The sequence below is a fragment of the Ischnura elegans genome, chromosome 8 (genome assembly GCF_921293095.1).
Source record: "Ischnura elegans chromosome 8, ioIscEleg1.1, whole genome shotgun sequence".
Classification (NCBI taxonomy): Eukaryota; Metazoa; Arthropoda; class Insecta; order Odonata; family Coenagrionidae; genus Ischnura; species Ischnura elegans.
The window spans coordinates 88472109-88491848 of record NC_060253.1 but is presented as its reverse complement, the minus strand read 5'-3'; the positions used below and the strand labels follow the sequence as shown (position 1 = coordinate 88491848).

Here is a 19740-nt window from a genome sequence, read left to right as displayed (position 1 = left end):
TTCTAACCTGAGCACTTCAGTCCCTTAAAAGCCGTTTTTCACGGGGCATTTCAATGCGCAGGTTAGCACTGTAAAAATTTTTGAAAATGCGCGAATGCGAGCTCAGAATTATAGAAGGGGCATATCGCAGCCATACATTGTCGCATGCGTTCTAGCAGGGTTGATAAAAATCATGATTTTTTTTCAAAAAAATCATTTTTGTTGATTTTTTTATTTAAATCGGATTTTATTGATTTAAATCGGATTTTATTGATTTAAATGAGATTTTTATGATTCTCCATTCGTCAAAAATTCAGTTATTTGCAAAACTAACTATTTGGGCAGCATATTGGAGAATGATCGTTTGCAGAAACAACAAGAGGCAACATACTCTAAACTCAATACAACATTTAGTCAATCAGGGGAGAGAACTATGGAAATGCCAATGGTATCAAATTAAAAATTACACCAGCATAATATAAAATTGCCATTGGAAGTATCAAATGTACTATATTCTGCGGTTCTAAAGCATATGAAGTTTAGAAAAATTCTGTAATTGCAACTTTGTATGGTGCCTACGCTTAGAAGTTAAATCAGAAAACAATTTTTTTTCAACGGATACACTAGTATTCTAACCAAAGCCATTTTTTTTAAATTTTCATGTTACATGCATTCCTACAGTATCATTTCTATTCAAGAGCCACCATTGTGCTGATAACTGTCGATTCATTGTATCAATTAAGAAATAAAAATCAAAATTATGCACTTACAGCTTCCTTTTCTCGACTCTTTAAAAATCAAACATATAGATCACATTATGATTTAAATCACCTGATTTTTTTAAATAAAAATCAAGTGATTTAAATCATGATTTAAATCAAAGTGATTTAAATCAATCAACCCTGCGTTCTAGCAATCACCGCTTTACTCGACGCAATTTTGACTGCGCATGGGTACATGCGTCAGATAGCGCAATGACGTGGCCTGTGTAAAACTGCCTTAATATAACTTTTTCACGAATTAGCCTGGGAGACGCTAGAGGCTCGTGTTCTACTTGTTAGTCTTAGATTGCTTGAGTAACTAAACACTTACATTTCTTTCAGAGCGCCGGGGAGAACGTAATCTTATAATCGATCAATATTTCACAGGTGTGATAGGAGCGATAAAATGAGAGTGGACTTTTGCCGAACGGAACGCAATAGGAATTTGTATGACTTTTACTCGCGTGTAACTTACGCTATCATTTTGAATTTTCCAAGGTTTTTAGAAAATATCTATGCTAACATTTGTATCTAAAACACAAATATTTTCATATACATAAATTACTGAGGTAATTTTTTCAATATGTGGGCAAATGTTGAATTAGGTCTACTCCTGTCCTGGTAATTGATAAATGCCCTGATGTTTCAAGATGATTGCGTCTGTTTGAAGGCCTTGTTAAACGGTACATCAACCCGTTCGAGTCATTGTCAAAATTTATGAATGCGTGATCATTATCTTCACAATTCATAATAGAAGATAAGGAAAAATCCTAAGATTGGTTTGACGCAGCTCTCCATTCCGCTGTCCTATCCGCTAACCTTTTCATTGCGACGTATTTCATCTCTTTTACATCCTTTATAACCTGTCCTATGTAAGTCATTTGGGGCCGTCCTTTGCACTTCTACCTGTCCTTCTACGGTTGTTTTCATTATGCCTCATAATTAGAGATGCGTGAAAATCGCAAATGCGATATAGATGCGATGTGCGTAAATAAATGCGACATAGATGCGATGACTGGACTCTTATGATATTTTTACGCAATTTGCCTTTTCCACGGCAAAATTAGTACATTTTGTGCCGAGCGCAGTTTAAATGCTCCGCCGACACACCGCTTAAAGCATGTGAGCGACTGGCCAGCTGCTAGTTGGCTGGGACTCTCACGTGGCCGCGAACTACAAGTGGGCGCGGGCAAGCTACACCTCCGCCACTATATGCCTTATTCCATAATTTATTATTGTTCTACAACATAATTATTTAAAATGTTCTGTATTTTGTCATATAAATGTGTTTCACTACATTTCGTCTTCATCTACCTCATTATGAAAATAAAAAATAGACGCTACAAAATGCGATAAACTGTTATTGAAAGTGCGATTAAATAAAAATGAAAGTGTGATTTTCACGTATCTCTACTCATAATGTGGGCAGCTAAATAGCCCCATCTTTTTATAAGACTTGTTTGTTCTCTCACTCTTTGGTAGCACCACATTTCGAATGCTCCCACTCTTGACTTCTCTGCACCCGTCAGCGTGCAGCCTTACTCCCATAGAGAAACATGCTCCATATGTATTAGCATCTGATGAATTATTTCCTCATTTCTATTCTTGTATTTTCAGCTGTTAATGGATACTTCTTTTTGTAGAAAGCCCTCCTCCCCAGCACTATTTTACTGGCTATTTGTTTTTGGCTTCATCCATCGTTGGTAAATCGGCTTCTGGGTAAAAAAATTTCTTTCGCCTCTCAAGCTTTTGTTATCTTAGTTTAATGCTTGCCCTAGAATCCTTTCTTTTGCTCTTTTGAAGGCCTGGTTAAGCGGTACATCAACCCGTTCGAGTCAATGTCAAAATTTATGAATGCGTGATCATTATCATCACAAGTCAACAGTCCTAAGATTGGTTTGACGAAGCTCTCCTTGTCCTTATAAAATAATGCCCTAAATAATATCTTTGTCTTCTTTTTGTTGATTTTCAGCTGATATTTAGCCGTTGTCCTTTCCAAATTTGTCAAAATTTCCTTCAAATCATTCTCTACCCCGGCTATGACTGCTATGTCGTCAGCAAATCCAAGCATTTTATTTCTTTCTTCCAGCACCCTATGGCCATGCCTTTAAAACATATAACAGCTTACGAAAAAAATATCGGCCGAACGGAAATTATGCGTTCTCTTAATGTAAAATTTTAAAAATTTAATAAAATTTCCTCCATTTCCATTCGCAAACCAGTTCCACCATCGCGGAACTCTGAAACCCTTTCCCCATTTCAGATCGATGGCTCGGACCTCTCGCGAACTGTTTGCGATGACCCCCCACCCCTGGTGCGTAGCTCACCCTGCACGCGTGTGGTGCCGTGCGCCGCTTAAATTGCTTATTAATTCATCGCGCACACAGTCCTCTGCAAAATTTCCTTCGAGGAAGTGAACGTCTCGATTCGACATTGATGAATGACGGGTTTTCCTTCTTCCACGGGGCCCAAACTCAGTAGACAGACAGTGACCGCTATTCACGGCACGCACTTCATTTGTAGATATTGTTCCCATAATTATATCGCAACCGCAGCCACTGTAATAATCTTCTATAAATATAAAAGAGGATGTCTGTTTGTCAGTCCGCTATGCGTTTCCGTACGGCTTACACGCTTATCTTCCCCGAATCATCTTCGCATAACGGATACCTGTGAGAATGGTGTCGTTTTATAATACTTGTAATCGCATTTCATAAAAATAAATCGGTAGATAGAAGAGAAAGATATGTTACGACGAAAATTCCTGATTCATCCACTCCGTCCTAAGTTTAGAATAGAAATACGTGATCGTCATTGCCCACTTTTCATGAGTTGCTGACGTCATTAGAATTCATAATCATTTGTTCGTTTTGGGAGGAATCACCATTCATTGAGGGAAGTAAACGCTCACGAGTGTGTAAACAGCAACGAGCCACGTTAGGTCCTTGCGGGAGGATGAGGATTGGTGGTGAAGCGGTGACCCTTTCGGCAGAAGTTCGTGACATCATCAAGTTTTCTTGGAAAAGTTTGAGGCTGTTGATTTTCATCACGAATCGCAGCTTCAATAACTGGGATCAATTACTGAATTACTGAAATCGTATCCATGAAACCTGAAATTTCAAGTCAAAATCCGTATATTTCGCCATGATTAGCTAGAGAAGCATGCGACGTATCTAGAAACGGAATAATTAGATATCTTTATCATTGGAATTCCTTTATTATTAAAATAAAACAGTGAAGGAGCTTGTTGTGAGTGAAAGTGCTTATTGAACCCGGCATAAATATTGTGTACAAGATTCTCGACTCCCGCGATTCCAGTGATTCCCGCCGGTTGCCGTAAATAGTGGCGCTCCAGTCGCTAGGATACATGTCAAAATACGTATTACCCCGTAAGAGATACGCTACGCGGCGAATGTTAATCGTTCATTTCTATAAATGAAGCTCAATATATGTTCAATTTAGCTCAATCAATTAATGTTAAGCTTATAAACTCTATGGGCCCCGCTATCGTTGCGTGAACTTTGAACACGTGTGTATACGAATGTGGGGGAGCCAGCTTTCGGAATAATATAAAGTTAAATGCTCCCTGGGCCTGTACATCTCATTCGCTTTTGCTCTTCCGCCGAATAGCTAGAGAGAGGGAAAGTGGTTTTGGGAATTTTGGTTGGCGTTGCAGTGAAGGCTGAAAGGGTTTTCTTTCCGACCCCAACCGCCGTGATATTTCGATATAACAAAAGAAGGTGGGAGGAGCGCAACTAATCCATCAAAGTCCCGCCGCAGTGCGCTGTGGTCTTCCATCGGGTGGTCGGTGATGAGATATTTGCGTGGGAGAGACCCTCTTTTGCCCCCAAGGGCGCAAGGGAATGCCTACCTGCCTACAGGGTATGGTTCCGCAAAAAAAAAAAGGTTTCACTGGCTAACACAAGGTCCTAACTGTGCACTGGCTCCCTTAAAAACCATTCATGAGGTTTTAACTTTTATACCGCCGACCATTTAATTCGCGATTCGTTGCGAACGATATGAGTAACATTTTACCACTAATTAAAAAATCGTTTGTGGTTAAGATGTTTTCATAGTCCTCAGAGGAAACAATTTAAAGCATAATTTGCAATACAGTCCACTCGGTATCCTCAAGACTTATTGAATTAGGTGCTTGCTTTTTAATGTACTAAGTAATTCGCGAAAAATTTTAAAAAAAGCCTTCGTGAAAGATTAAATTAAATTTAATTTAATATTACTCTTTTTTAATCAAAATCTAAGATTATTTCCTCTTCATCAGCCCTTAAATAATTAATCATCAGAGAAGATTTTTATTTATTCTTGTTTACTGGGGGGTATTTATTTTTAACTATATTTTTACAACCGTTAATCAATATTTACGCTAATTAGTACTTCTAAAAAAGTACAATCATTATGGAAATCTTGTAGACACCTTACGCTTTAACGCTTACGCTTTGATTAATAAAAATCGTTTTTGGTTTAGATATTTTCCTGCGTGACCCATATCTCACGGTAGAGGTTGACTGATGTTTAAATGTAATCTTACAGTGAAATAGTAAAATTAGTAAAATTTTTGCAAAGTTCAAATGTTTAGGTATTATCTTTGCCTTCGTCTTATAGAGCATGGCGTATTGAACCACATTAAACCGAAATTTAATTTATTTTCAAATGAACGCGACGGAATGCAAAGTGATCTACCCTTTCATATGCCCTTGCGCAAGTTCGTAGGTCACAGAGGCACGGAACACCTCATATCTCCCAAGGGAGGAAGCCCTTGAGTTGTTGAACCATGATACTGTCGTCTGACCCCCTACGGAGTGTCGTAGGGTCACTTCGACCCCTTGCGGTCAGAACTGGAGGGTTTCACGTGACCTTCACCGGACACGACCCCATATATAAGCTCTCACGTTGATTGAAGGGGACGAAGGGGACCTTCACAGGTATCTGAACTTGGACCGCATGCCTTCAGTCCCCATGGAGCTAGCCTCTTATTAGGTAGCCCATTTTCCTATATAATTCACAAAAAAAATCGGAATTCAAAAATGCTTTATTAAAGATTATTTCAAAGCGTCAATATTTCTACAAAAAAATAATTTATTGAAGTAAGTAATTTTTCAATTCGGATACCCATGAAATAATTCAAATTTTAGGGCTACCGAATCTTCTACTTTTTGAGGAATTGCGATGACGACCCTATTACCGTAATAATTTATGGAACAAAACATATATTCTAAATGGCGATTATAACCACCGCCTACCCGGTTAAAAAAATTACAAAAATACTTGGTTGGTAATTACTGCGCTAAAAAAGGAGAGCGAGCGAAATATAAGGGGAAATCAAGGTTGAATCGAAATATTATTTCCGCTTCTAGAATTACGCGGAACAATGTGAAACGCTTGTAATTAGGGATGGGTTTGCGTTCACGTTTCCTGGGGGTCAAATCACCGCATGAACGACGCCTACGCGTGAGAGTTGAAATCGAACTGATGACCTTTCGAATGAGCCATGGGCCCCCGCTTTTCACGAAGTATTCCCGCCTACTCTATGTGCAATCGCGTTCCCTAAGTGGTGCGTGGGGGTTGATTCAGTCGTGAACTTATTTAAGACCAAGGAAATCCATTGTACTGAAAAACAGCGTTATCTTCCCTTAGTAGGCTGATAGGATAGAACGGAAATTGCGTCAATACGCGTCTGAAATATTTTACGGTCAATTGACGAACTAAGTCAATTGACTACCTAATTCAAAACTCAAGTTACAAACTAGCAGAAAAAATAACAAATCGCCCTCTACGGGACAGGTTCAAATGAAGGTCAATAATAGGAGACGGTTCATCATCTTCGGTGGCGCCTTGGTGGTGTTTAATACTTCTCTCAGCGATAGGGTGTCCGACGTCTGATATGCGTAGGAAAGTGGTCTTAAGATATTTATCAATTATTTTAATCCTTGTTTGTTTATCGGGTGAAATAAGAACTTTCATTTGAGGTGCGCCTTAAAAATGACCATCTTTTAATTTGTTCCGGACATTACGGGATCACCCTCCTCATTCCATCTCTGTTACTGCATTACAACAATGGAATCTTTGCGCAATTTTTGTAAGCATGGGCAGAAAAAGGTTTGAGTCATTAAAAACTCCATGCCAAAATGCTTAACTCAATTTTTATACCGCAAGTTTTGCCTCCATCCGCTTAGTGCATTTGTTGCCGGTAAAAAAAATTGAACAATCACTATATTACATAAATTATGGATGGATCTGGTAGCCTACGATATGAAATTAACAAAAACTGCTTCGTGAAATTGTGCTGAAGTAAAATAAAAATTATAATTGATTAAAACCATTTTCGCCATACCTTCGTTAATGTCGTTGTCATACTGTTGATAGCTAGTCTAGACAAAATCCATGCAAATAGGACGTGATACTTCCGAGCCCGTTTTTTCTCCTTCGCAATCGATACGAAAAAATTGGATCTTGTACGTCATATTTTATTTACAATATCCTACCAAAAAATAGGGTTTAAAAACCGGAATTTACTACCTTATGAAATAAATATACACTACAACATTCCTTATGAAAATATTTCTTATATTATGACGTAGTTTAGTGAGCATAATGCGAAAAATGGATCAAGGTCCAGCTACAGGATAAGGCGAGGAGTACAATTAGATGGGTTTGGTTATACGAGTTTAGTTATAAATGCAGCGTCTTCCCTCAGTTACAAAGAAACCTTTCTTACGCTAGGAGGTATTTTAGTGTGCAACATACGGACAATGGAGCTAGAAACCGGATTCACGATAAGACGAATGGTACAATTATAAGGGTTTGGTTTTATGGGTTTAGTTTTTCGCAGGCATGCAAATCTGCCAACGAAAACAGTCTTCTATAGAAGCTATTGAGTGTGAAAACCTTTCCATTCGTTCTCATGTCTCGGATTCCATCTGCCTCATTAGGGGATTGAGGCAACAGACAGACGAAGGTTTTTGAGAATGAAAGACGAACTCGGGGGAGGATATCGGAAAAAACGTCATCAGGTGGATGAAGGAAGTAATTAAAGGCGATGTTACACAATGAAGGTCGCAATTCGCGAAAAAAATTCAGATCGCACGAGTAAGGGTAGGGCTAAGGAAGGCTATATGTATGGTTTTAGATAAGAAGGTGACAAGAAGAGGCAGATTGGCCGCGTGGAATAAGATGAACAAAAATTTTCCTTATTGCTTGGTCTATCTTCCCATAAGACAAAAATTCAGAAATGTTCATAAATAAAGTGATTTCATATTAAATTTAATAGTGTAAGCTATGAATCAGTTATTAGAAAATAATATGATGTGTCTCATTCTTGGATTTAGTGGCGCAGAAAAAATATCTTTCAGTAAAATCAATGACTTTGAGTGGATTGAGTCCTCACAAAAAATTATATAATAGCTCTTTATTGTGAGTGAATTCAAATTCGGTTCATAATTTACTTTAAAGCTTTAAAAAGACTAAAATTGACGTACTTGGCGTTGAGAAATATAAAAGATAATGTTCTTGTTCTCAACAGTTTAAGGCAGTATGGGTCCACGTATCGCCATTATTATTTGAAAAATTAACTTATTTCATTTAAATAGGGCAAGGAATAAAGTAGCAGTCCATCAATAGTATTAAAAACTATCGTAAGTCATTTAAAACTGATTTTTTTATTGACCGTCTGAATTATGATTAACCTATCTGTGGTAGACGATAATTTGTGGAAACAATTCATGTTACAAGGATAATATTACTCAAACAAAAATTCCAAATAGTCTTAAATGTTATCGTCAATTTCTGAAAAAAAAACACTGAAAATCATGAGGGAAAGAACTCACCCTTGCATCACTCCCTTTCCTTATTTTGAATCCAACAAACATAAAAGTAATGTTGCATTTTTCCACAGTTTAATGCACCACACATCGCATTTAGGCTCAAAGATCCTATTTTTTAGGTTCAACACTTTTAAATTCCCTCCATTTCCCCCATTTCTCCCTCATTTTTATGAAGTACTTTAACCCTCATGAGGTATGATTATTTGGGTTCTTAATAATTTGTGAAATTCAAATTAAGGCGTGTTACGCCTAATTAATTGGTGATGCTGTTTCAGAGACCTCAGATATTATGGCTTATACTGATTTTGGCTAAATGTGTGAGCTGAAATGCGATATGTGCGGAATAATTAATCCGGGGAAGCGTGCAGCATTAATTCTATTATGGATACCCACCGCAAAATCAAGCTCGAATTTTTAAAAATTATTCTGAATGCCAATAAAAATATTAATATTTTATAATTTTGAAATCCTATGCGTATCGAGGGTTTGGTATCGGTTGAAACAATAAGATTGTTTTTGCTATGCCATTGTTTCGGCATATTTATACATACTCCTCAATGCTTAGGCAAAACAATGCACAGACTCAAAATGACATTGCTTATTATTATTTGTATAAATATTGATTTTCTGTATATTTTTGCCAACCCACTGAAAAGTTCGTATAAATATGTCGAATAGTTGGAAAATTAAATGTAATATCATCCCTTAAACGGATGGCTACCCCTCAGCACATAAATAAATTTTAAAATATGCATGATCGACAACCAAAGTGCCAATATTGTCATTGTTGTATTGAAGTAATTGTTTCGACTCGCATAGTTCCCGAGATCCTCTCAGGCGTGGAATATTTTTCTCTCAGTGCGCGGTAAGCAATGAGCACTGCCGACGCGAGAGAGTAGACGGGCTTTTTTTATACTTTTTTAACCCTCTCAAAGGTTAGGCCGCAGGGACCGCATAGGGAGGCGGAAGTGCAGGCGCCGGCGCCAGTGACGGCGTCGGAGGGGAAGGTGGAGTCTCCTCCACCTTTCTTTCCCCTACCCCCACCCCTGCTTCCTCACAAATGACTCTCCCGATGGCATTTCGTGTTGCTGGAGCAAATTAGCCGCGGCTTCAGCTGTGCACCGCCCGGCGAGCGATACACACACGCACGAGTACATATAATCAATATTTCAGCGAGAGCTTGGGGAAAGGTCTTAAAGGGGGAGTGTGGAGTACCCACTGTATGTGGAGGTGCAATAAGGGGGGGTAAGGGGACACCATTAGCGTGAGCCAACGGGCACCTGTACCTACCTCCGCAAGGCAAGTGCTTGAACTCCTAACCCAAAGAGGTTTTTTTTCATTCGGTGGCAGAAAAGCGGTAGGCTGCATAATGGTCTACAAGGATGTTTTTAAGTTAGCAATAACGTCCGTGACCAAAATTCCCTATTTACAACTCAATATGACAAAATCAACCGCGTGTGGAAGTTCTTATCAAAAGAATTAAGAGTTTTATTCACTTCTACACAGGTTTTATTACTCGTTAATTACTCGTATTTATTACTCGTTTCGATTCGACTACCGGTAGTTCACCGTAAGAAGAGGACTAAAAATAAACCATTTACAATCTACAAAAGGCTTTTTTCCTGAGCTTATAGAAAAATATAATTTCATTAACTGTCCCTCCTTAATAATCCCTTATCTTGCATCCCTCATGGCTCTACCTCTGTCCTCTTTTTTAGGATTTATCTCCTAGTATGTAGGTACAATGCATTTTGATACCCTTTAAAGGGTGTGCCATATTTAAAAAATATGAAGTTCGAATTATTTTAAATTTCGATTTGTTCTCCCTTAATTAAACATTAATTGATTTAATAGCGAAATAAGTCTGGAAAGAAGTCGTTAACTGAAACGTTTTTTGTTCCAAGTATATTATGTTATCATGGAGGTTTTACAATGCATTTGACAGTTTCATAAAAAAGCACTAAAATTACTTAAATTCCTTATAATTTTATAATTATTTGTGTAATATTTAAGTTTTTATGACAAATGGTGTGAATTTTGTGGAGGAAAAACTTAATTTCTTTGCTAAAAATCTTTTTTAAAAATATTTTTTCTTACTCTTATTATTATATTTTCTGACTTTATCCTCAATGAGGCAAGGGTTGTGTTATCATGTTGAGCTGAAACATAGCCGATATCATTATTAGACGATTTGGAAACTTTAGGGGGGTCCTCCGGGAAAGAAGCGATGATTGACTTTTTTGTAGCCACCACAGTACACATTCGTAAACCTACCAGCTAAGTACTAAATCTATCCGTAAGCCCATGAACAGTTTTGAATACTCAAGTACCTACACGGTCAGTTAAGAATTTTTGGTATTTATCCCCTTTAAAATTCTTTATTATTAATACTGAGTTATAAATATCAGGGTATTTTCGCTCGCAATTGGAGAAAACCATTTGTGTGGGATGGTGTAGTCGCAGCGGAGCCTTTACGCCTGGCGTTGCTCGTTTGTTTGCAGTCCGACTCGAAGTGCTACGGGCGTCTTTTTACGACCCTGTTAAGGCGTAGGTTGTGATTTCTTTTACTGTTTCGTGGAACCCTTCCGACTTTTGCCAAAGACGAGGGACGCCTATGCACGTTCTCTACAAGCAGAGAACTAAAGCCAAAATTGAAATGGCTTCGTAAAATTTTTAGAGTATTGTGTAATTTGAAAAAAAAATATCATCGCTTCAATAAAAAAGGTGATGACCCACTTTCAAACATCTCTGTTTGTTTGATATTAGCTACATCCCTGTTATTAACTACCGGACAAGAGTAATATCGACTCCGGAAAGTTTGCAATAAACTTCGACACTGACTTCATTGCTTTTGGGTTACGATCAAAATTGGGTCGCAGGTTACTTCGTAGATATGAAAGATTCGCGAATGCTACGCGTGACGCAACTCGTGCACCTTACCCTTGCTATATTGAAGTATCTTTCTTTCGTCGTAAAAACCATTGGTTAAAGTTAAGGAATTATCAGTTTGTTTCCATCTATCACGTCCATGGTTTTGTACCGTTATTCTTTATCTGCTGTCTTGTTTTTTAAAATCTATTGTTCACTGTTTTTATTTCAAAGTCTATTATTCAACGTAGGTAGTCAGTGATTATGCTGGCTCACGGATGATGTCATATTAATGCCTATTCCAAAAGGCTTTTGGCCAGTGGCGTACCAAGGGGAGGGTCCGGATTCCCCCCCCCCCCACGCCCCCCCGAAATGTGAAAGAGTACATACTTTGCATCACAAAAGAAAACCAAATATAGAAAAATCATGAATTTACTAAAGATGTCTTTGAAAAATTAAGTTTTCTCGCTAATGAAAAGTGTTAAAATTAGTTGAAACCCCTCTGCTTATTGTTAATACCCTGTTTTTAAAAAAATTTCCCTCCTGGTTTTGGACCCCCCCGAACTAAATTCATAGCTACGCCACTGCTTTTGGCACTCTACAAAGGCTATAAAATCCGCATGAAATCGTTTCAGGCTTGACATGATGTAAATTTGATATATCCATGATAAAATATAAAGCACATATTGTAATATTCATACTTTAATACATAGCTACACTACCGATCATGGTTTCGATACATTTTGGTCATTCTCAAGGTTGAAGAAACCTTGAGAATGACCTAAAACGATGAAATGCATCAACTATACATTTTGCGGCGTATTTTGTTTTTATTTGACAATAAATACGAGTATACAAGTTTTTGGCTAGTTTTTTTTTTTCACCCGCCGTTCGTCTGTGGTATTCGCGCTCTCCGTTTGTCACCGCGTCAATCCTTCCTGTTCCCATACCCTCAATCAGTTCGGAGGAGTTCCATAAATTCATATGAAACAAATAAAGGAAACCATACTATCAATTTCAGCGCAAATTCATCAGGAGATCGATCATCTGAGCATGAAAAAAGTAAGCATAGACACTCCCTTTTTTACGTAAAAAGGATTATATGACTCCAGTATCTTTATCTTGTTGTAATACACCAGAAAAAGTTGTATTTTCTTTGATGGCTGCTAATTTATGTGTATAGCTATTCCCTGAAGAATGCGGAACAACTTCATAGGCCATATCTTGAGACATGATGACCTGATGAAGACAATCGTCAAGGGACAAGTAGATTTAGAAAGCAAGGTAAAGGAAGACCTCGAAAAAATGTATGGAACAGGAAAAGAAGGATGTAAAAGACAAGAAACACGTTGATGTCAAAATATTCTCTATTTAAGAGAATTGAGTGGAAAGCTGCGTCAAACCAATCTTAGAATTGTTGACCAGTGATGATGATTCCTATAAATTTTTTCATGCTTCCCTTTCCACGAATTTGGAACTTGACTTGGTCTTCAATCCTCATTCATGATTTTGATTCCACATCTTTTTCTCTCCTCCGCAAAAAAATAGCTGTAAATAAAAACAATGGAGGTGTCTGCATGACCAATATTCCATAATTTTCTCTGTTGTCCAACCGGGCGCACTCTTTGCGCTTCGAGAATTTTTCCACTGTGGGCAAGCGCTTAAACAGCACCAAAACCCGTCACCGCTTTTAGCCCTAGTGTTGGATGGTGCGTGGGGGAGATGAATCAATTAGTGAGCCTTCCACCGGCAATACGACACCTCCATCCACGGGCGACAGATGGCGAGATATTGGGCGGAAGCGACCCATTTACCCGCGGGGCGAGCCGAAAAATAAACGACGAGATATTGAAAACGGACGGAAGCAGGGATTTTTTTTATTCCACTACACTTAGCCAAGTAAATAATGGGACGCATGAATATTCATTCATATATTTTTACTACCGAAATAGTTCGTTGAGGCATTGAAATATTTTTAATTTTTTTTTGTTGTATTATTCTCCGCCTGATATCTTATTTTCGTGTTATAGAGAATATTGCTCGTATACAGTATTTTTGTCAATTTTTAGTTTGCTTTTTACTATTTTAAGTGAAGCAAATACTAATTAAAAATAAATCAGGCAATAGCAAAGCAACAAGCCAAAGTGATAGTAACATGCGAACTATTGATCATATTTAAAAATTTCTTTCGAAATATGTTTGATTTCATGCCAAGGAAGCACTTTTTTTGGAAAAAGGAAAGAGGTCAATTTCATGTAAGAAATTATGTATTATGAAAGAAAGGCGGTTGAAAAAAATACAGCTTTTAGTTAGTGAAAGTCTGGGAGTGGGAATTTGTAGTTGAGAGTCCGGGTTAGACCATGAGGTACTCTAATTGATAACATTGTAGAGCAATGTATCTATGTTACGATATATGAGATCTGAAGGATTTAACTTACTGTCAACCATGATTATGCACGTATCAAAGTACTAAACGATGACCACATGAAGGCGATACATATTTTTATCTATGACTGATTCCATTAGAGCTTAAATTTAATTTATGATCATTTGAGTTGAGTCGACCAAGCGTAAGGTAACACCCTCATATTGCAAATAGTATTGCAAGAATTATGAGTCATAGAACTGATTATACGCAAAAGGGCGATTCCTGGATGAAATCCGTTGACGATGATACGGAGACATAAATATGGTTTAGCATATACTTTTCTCCATCGATTTAAATTAGAGATACCTTATTTAATTATGAATAGTTTACAATCTAAATTTATTTAATGGTCGCATAATTTTTCTAATCCCAGTTTCTTGAATAAAATTTCGCATTACGAATCCTGAAATTAATTTTATAAATCAAATATTATTTCTAAATATTTTTATTATCAAATCATATTATATTAATCTTTCTAGCTATGCAGGTTATATCGCGAGTTCACGACTAAGCTCTATTTTCAACAATTCCGTCAGAGGGTAGAGGAGATGAATGACCTCATAATTTTCAGATAAGAGGCGCTCTAGCTTCCTTGGTGACACTGATGACGTGAGGGAAGAATGCGTATAATAGCGCAGGAAAATTGAAATGGAGAAAAATGTTCTTACATGTAACATTGCTACTTATGCAATTTTCTTCATTTCTTTGTGATCGCGCATAACTGTCGTCTTCAAGCATTTCACTGAAAGTCTTCATGGAATGAAAGTTGTTAGATTCACTCAAAAAATACGTTATTTTCATCCATTTTAAGGCACTGTGTAACCTTTAAAATACTAAAAACTAAACCTACTCCTGATTATTTTGGTTTAGCCCTCACGTGGAATTAGTAAGGTAGACGGCAGGGAGTATGTCTTGTGGAATAGCAAAGATTTATTTTGAATCCTGTTCATCATAAATTAAATTAAGGACGATTTATGCTTGAAATAATAAATTAAACTGTTAAATCCATTGACTTCATTTACAATATTGAATGCTTATCATTTACTTCAATCGTCTCCACGAAAAACACGTAAATAAGAATTTTTGAAAGGAGCGAAACATGAAGTAAAGCCTTTGCCAGTGCATCATATCATTTCTTTACTTAAGAGTAAATATGAGCCATTTCTCGAAATAAAAAAATGTGTAATGGAGAAAATATTTGGGGAAAAAAACTCGGAACCAGTTTAACTGAATGACGAGAAAAAATAATACACTTTTGGCAATGTACTACAATTCCATAAATATTAATGATTGGTAATGATGGCATACATTTTTAATACAATATTTTTTTCGTGCTTTTCTAAAGCTCCAACAAAGGATAATAGGTGGAGGTGCTCGAAAAACTATGGAAAAATGGTAAAGGAGCCAGGATATACACTTGCCGCATCAGAATGAAATGGGACGTATGAATACATAGTGTAAATGCAGCACCTGTCAAGTCCCCCGAGCACGCTATCACGTTTTTTGTCATTCTTAGGGTTTTGGAACGATATAAATAAATAAAAAAATAACATTTTTGCGCACGCAAAGAGACTCGTTGGAATTAATGGAGCAGATGGTGCATACGTGGTATGTTATGGTGTGGAATATTATGTGAGTGCATGGAGGATGGAGGTTTGAATGGATGGAAAATGAAATGGGTTGTGGTTTTTACATGAATGCAAAACAAAACACGCGCGTAATGTGGCTGCAACCAACCGCGCTAATTGGCATCTAGGCCTGGAGTTGGCGACATTGTGCACGAGAGAAAATTCTTAATTCCGAACAACAACATTCTTCTGAGCTATTAAGGAAATACGAAGTAATATCTTCCAGACATCTCTTTGTACGCTTTAAAAAAATAGGCAGTTTACCGAGTCATGATTTTACTGGGAATCTTGGGAGTGAAGGTGTGTAAGATAAATTTAAGGATAACCTTAAATAGGAGGGAGTAATGCATGATAAAGAAGAGTATTCGTTTTTATTTGAGGTGGTAGTGAGCATTAGCATTAGAAGGCGAAATTTGTGGCATAAATTCGCGACTGCGGTTAAAAAAAATATATTTTCGCAAATGTCAATTTTTTTATTCCAACATAAACGACATCCATCAATGCAAAGACTAAAGTTAGACATAACTGAAAACATCTGGCTTAACTATGTTAAACCTATTAGTGACCCCAAAAAAGTTTTATTCTTCTTTGCTCAACAAAATTAAAGAGCTCCTACCTAGTTTCTTCTGGTTCAAATCCCGGCGGTAGCTGACACATTTCAAAGACCTCCCGATCCGTGCTTGAGAGCGTTGTGGAGTGCACAAGAACGTTAAACCGTGGTCCTCTTGCCATCTTTTGTTGAGAGAGCAGGTTAATGCCGACGCCAGGTTTTTCTCTCTTGTAGAACGAATAAGGGCACATATGTATAATGTAATCTATCAATTATGTAAAATGATCTGTTAGCTGAGGAAACGTTGAGGAAAGAGAACGTAAAAAGAGTAGAATCGTTCGAGATGTGTGTACGTGGAGAAGGATAGAGAAGGTGAAATTGACGGAAGGGGAACCACGAAGAGCTAACTTTTAAGGGAGATATGGAGTAGATAGAGTTGGGATAAAGCAATGACTGAACGGTGAGGGTATATTAAAAAAACCGTGTGAAAGGGAAGATAGTATTAGGTAAGCAGGGAAAGGGGTGTAAAATAATAGAATTTATTAATAGAATGAAAGGATTATGCCTTGCTGGGAATTAAAGAAGGAGGTTCAATTTGGAAGGGGTACAGGGGGGGGGGTAATTCTAAAAATGTTCAATGTAAACCCTTAACCAGAATAATTAATTTTTTTTTAATTTTCCATTAGCATATTAGCCCAATGTCATATTTCACCGCACCATATTCCCTGCCTATTACCCATGTCAAACAAACTTTCTTTCCTTCACAGCATTCAACGTACCTTTAACGAGAAAACTATATACCATTTTCGCCGTGTTATTGAAAAGTTTATGGCGGAAAAGCAGATACTTTTTCACTGCTAATTATCGGATTGCCATTACGCTCACGATTAACTACTGGAACATTCCTCGACGGTTATGGCAGGATTTTGAAACTGGAAAAGTCCTCTGTGAGCTTTCGAATCGTAGTCACGAAATGAAGCGAGTGACACGGTCAATTCTGCGTAGTTCGAAACTTGTTTTAGAACTCATTCACAAGAAAGAGAGAAAAAATACTCAGTGAAATTGGAGGTCTCGGTTTAAGTGCTTAATTTCCAGTGATTATATCAAAGAAAAAACGCTTTCTTCTCTGAGTGCATAAAAAAAACAGGAAGAACGCTTCGCTCCAATTTTTAGCGCTGTTTTTCTTTGCTTTTCGGTTCAAATAAAAAAGAACAGGATGTTGACAATGTATGCACGTGTTTTTCACCCGAATATGGCGACTGAAAGCCTTGTTTCCGTGGAAAGAGTACATGTTGAACGGACTGCGTCGCGCCTCGTGGTGAAGCAAAAGCGGAACGTGCCGCAGACTAACAAGGGCTAAACGAGGGCCTGCTTGCCTACACTCCCACAAACTGCGAGAGTGACTTTTCGCGTAGGCAAACTTCGCGAGTGTCCCTCCCACACCCCTATGACCTTTATCGCCGGAAGAGCGGGGGTGGACACGGAACATTTCGTTCGAACTTTTCAAAAAACACGATAGCCTTGTGTGGTGTGTGTGTGTTTACATATATCGAGCGAAATCCACAGCGCGGAGGCCCCTATCTCTCGCGTGTGGGAAGAAAAAAAACAAAAGGAGTACGCCAGGCGTAATACAATTAGGTCAACGGGGAAAATTCTGTGTCAAGCCAGGGGCGGAATGAGATCATTACATTGAGGGGTGGATGGTCACTACTTCTTACGGCGCCTAAGTAGTTTGCGTCCTGCAATACCGCTTAGCGATGAAGCGTTTTCTTAGACAAGTGGGTGTTGTATGTATATTTTAGAATTACCTTTAAAAGCCGCCGGGAAATGCCATCGCTCAGCAAAAAAAATCAGTTGAGTGCGCCGCTTGCAAAGTAGTTGTTGTGTTTACTTCAAGTGAGTAAAGTTCCTTCATTCCAGACCATTGATTACTTAACTATCTGAGATCATCTGTAACACTACCTTCCGTAATATAACCTTAAAATGGTTGAACATTGAAATACATAGCATTGAAATTGAAGCACACAATAGTCGTGGTAATTTTGGCAACGCATTATCTACTTATTATCAATGGATCGAAGGATGTAAACCAAAACGATTGTGTTAGCGTAAAAATATTATGTTCTTTGAGAGATGCATAAGTTGCTTACTCTTGATAAGGCGATACGATGATAACAATGCATTGTAAGCAATGTTGCTTAAAAATGCAACTCGTACATCCAACGTAAACATATTTAGGAGAGTAACTGGTAAGAAGGTAAGGGAACTCTTAAGAGTCGAGATAGGTTCTCTATTATTTCGGCACTCTTCGTCCGATTTCTGATCATAATCGATGAAAGTGCATCATTAAACTTCTTGAAAAAGTCAGGAGATCACGACCAGGGCACGATTATGTGGTCGTTCGGGACCCACGAGAAAAAAAAATGAGTACGCACTCCCGCGCTGGTTTCCCGACGCGGTAGATTTACGTCCTCGGCTGATTTATTCAAACGGTTCGGTGGAATTTCTCGTGGGAACCACAAAACTCATAAAAATCCCCTTACTGAAGGATTTGACACCCCCCTAAGACCCCTTTCACCTTCCTCTCCCCCCCCCCTCCGGTCCCCTTCTCTCCCAACCTGTGGCTCGAAACAATGCCCATATATGGACGTCTCTTGAAATTGGATTCGGGACGCGGTCTGAAGGATTACGGAGGAAGAATGCCGATCCGTCGCGTAACCTGCCCTTCGGCGATTGGTCGGCTTTGGAACGCGATAGTGATCGATACGTATGATATGAACTCCGATGTAATCTCCCCTTCGAAAGCAGCTTCCCGGCTTCCTTTCGCGATTCCCACACTTTTTACTTCTTACCTCCGTAGGCAGGGAAAGGAGGTGATTTGAATTTTGAGAGTGCACAATTAACCACTTGGAGGACAGATCACTCACGCTCGACCAATCGCGTTTTCTTATTTTTCGTAGAGTATTATTCGTTTAAAATTTACTTAAACATCTTAAAATTGTTAGGATATGTAAAATTAACTCTTTTTATCTCTATTTCATACGCAATAATTTTTCATCCCAGTCTAACAAATATCAAATCAATGCACTGAATAGTAGAGGCCTTCACGTTGTAGAAATCCATCTTACTGATTTGTGAATGAAAAACCTTTGATGTTTCTACAATTTGGAACTTTATTTTCCTGACTAGTTTCGATACACTGTATCATATTCATAGGACTAGTCCTATGAATATGATACAGTGAAACTATCTATGAAACTATCAGGAAAATAAAGTTCCAAATTGTATCAAATCAAGCCTATGTGATAAATACCTTGAATTCCAAAGATGTACGCTATTACCTCTGTAGAGAAAGACATTCCAAGTGAGAAGCTTATACTCCAAATAATTAGGTAGGTATTAAGAAAGATAAAGATTGATTAATAGCTGTAAATAAATTTAAATTTATCCCTTCCACTTTATCTTGATTGAATTACGTGACAAAAGCAATTAGGTACTTCGAAACAACAAATAGTGTTACATTTTTATGGAAATTTTAAACCATATACTTATAAAGAGACGGTGATCAAAAACTAAAAATTCCATGATGCGGTCAAAGAATTGATGTACTTATTCTGATATTAGGAATGTAGTTTCGTTTTGAATGACAAAAATATCAAGTTTGGATTTGCCATTTTAGGCAATTGCC

At 37.8% G+C, this 19740-nt stretch overlaps 1 protein-coding gene across 3 annotated transcripts in view; it reads left to right on the top strand.

Annotated features, from left to right (window-relative positions):
* Positions 1–19740, top strand: part of LOC124164048 (CYFIP-related Rac1 interactor B) — a 211033-nt gene that overhangs the window by 112674 nt on the left and 78619 nt on the right. The gene's annotated exons all lie outside the window — the stretch shown is intronic.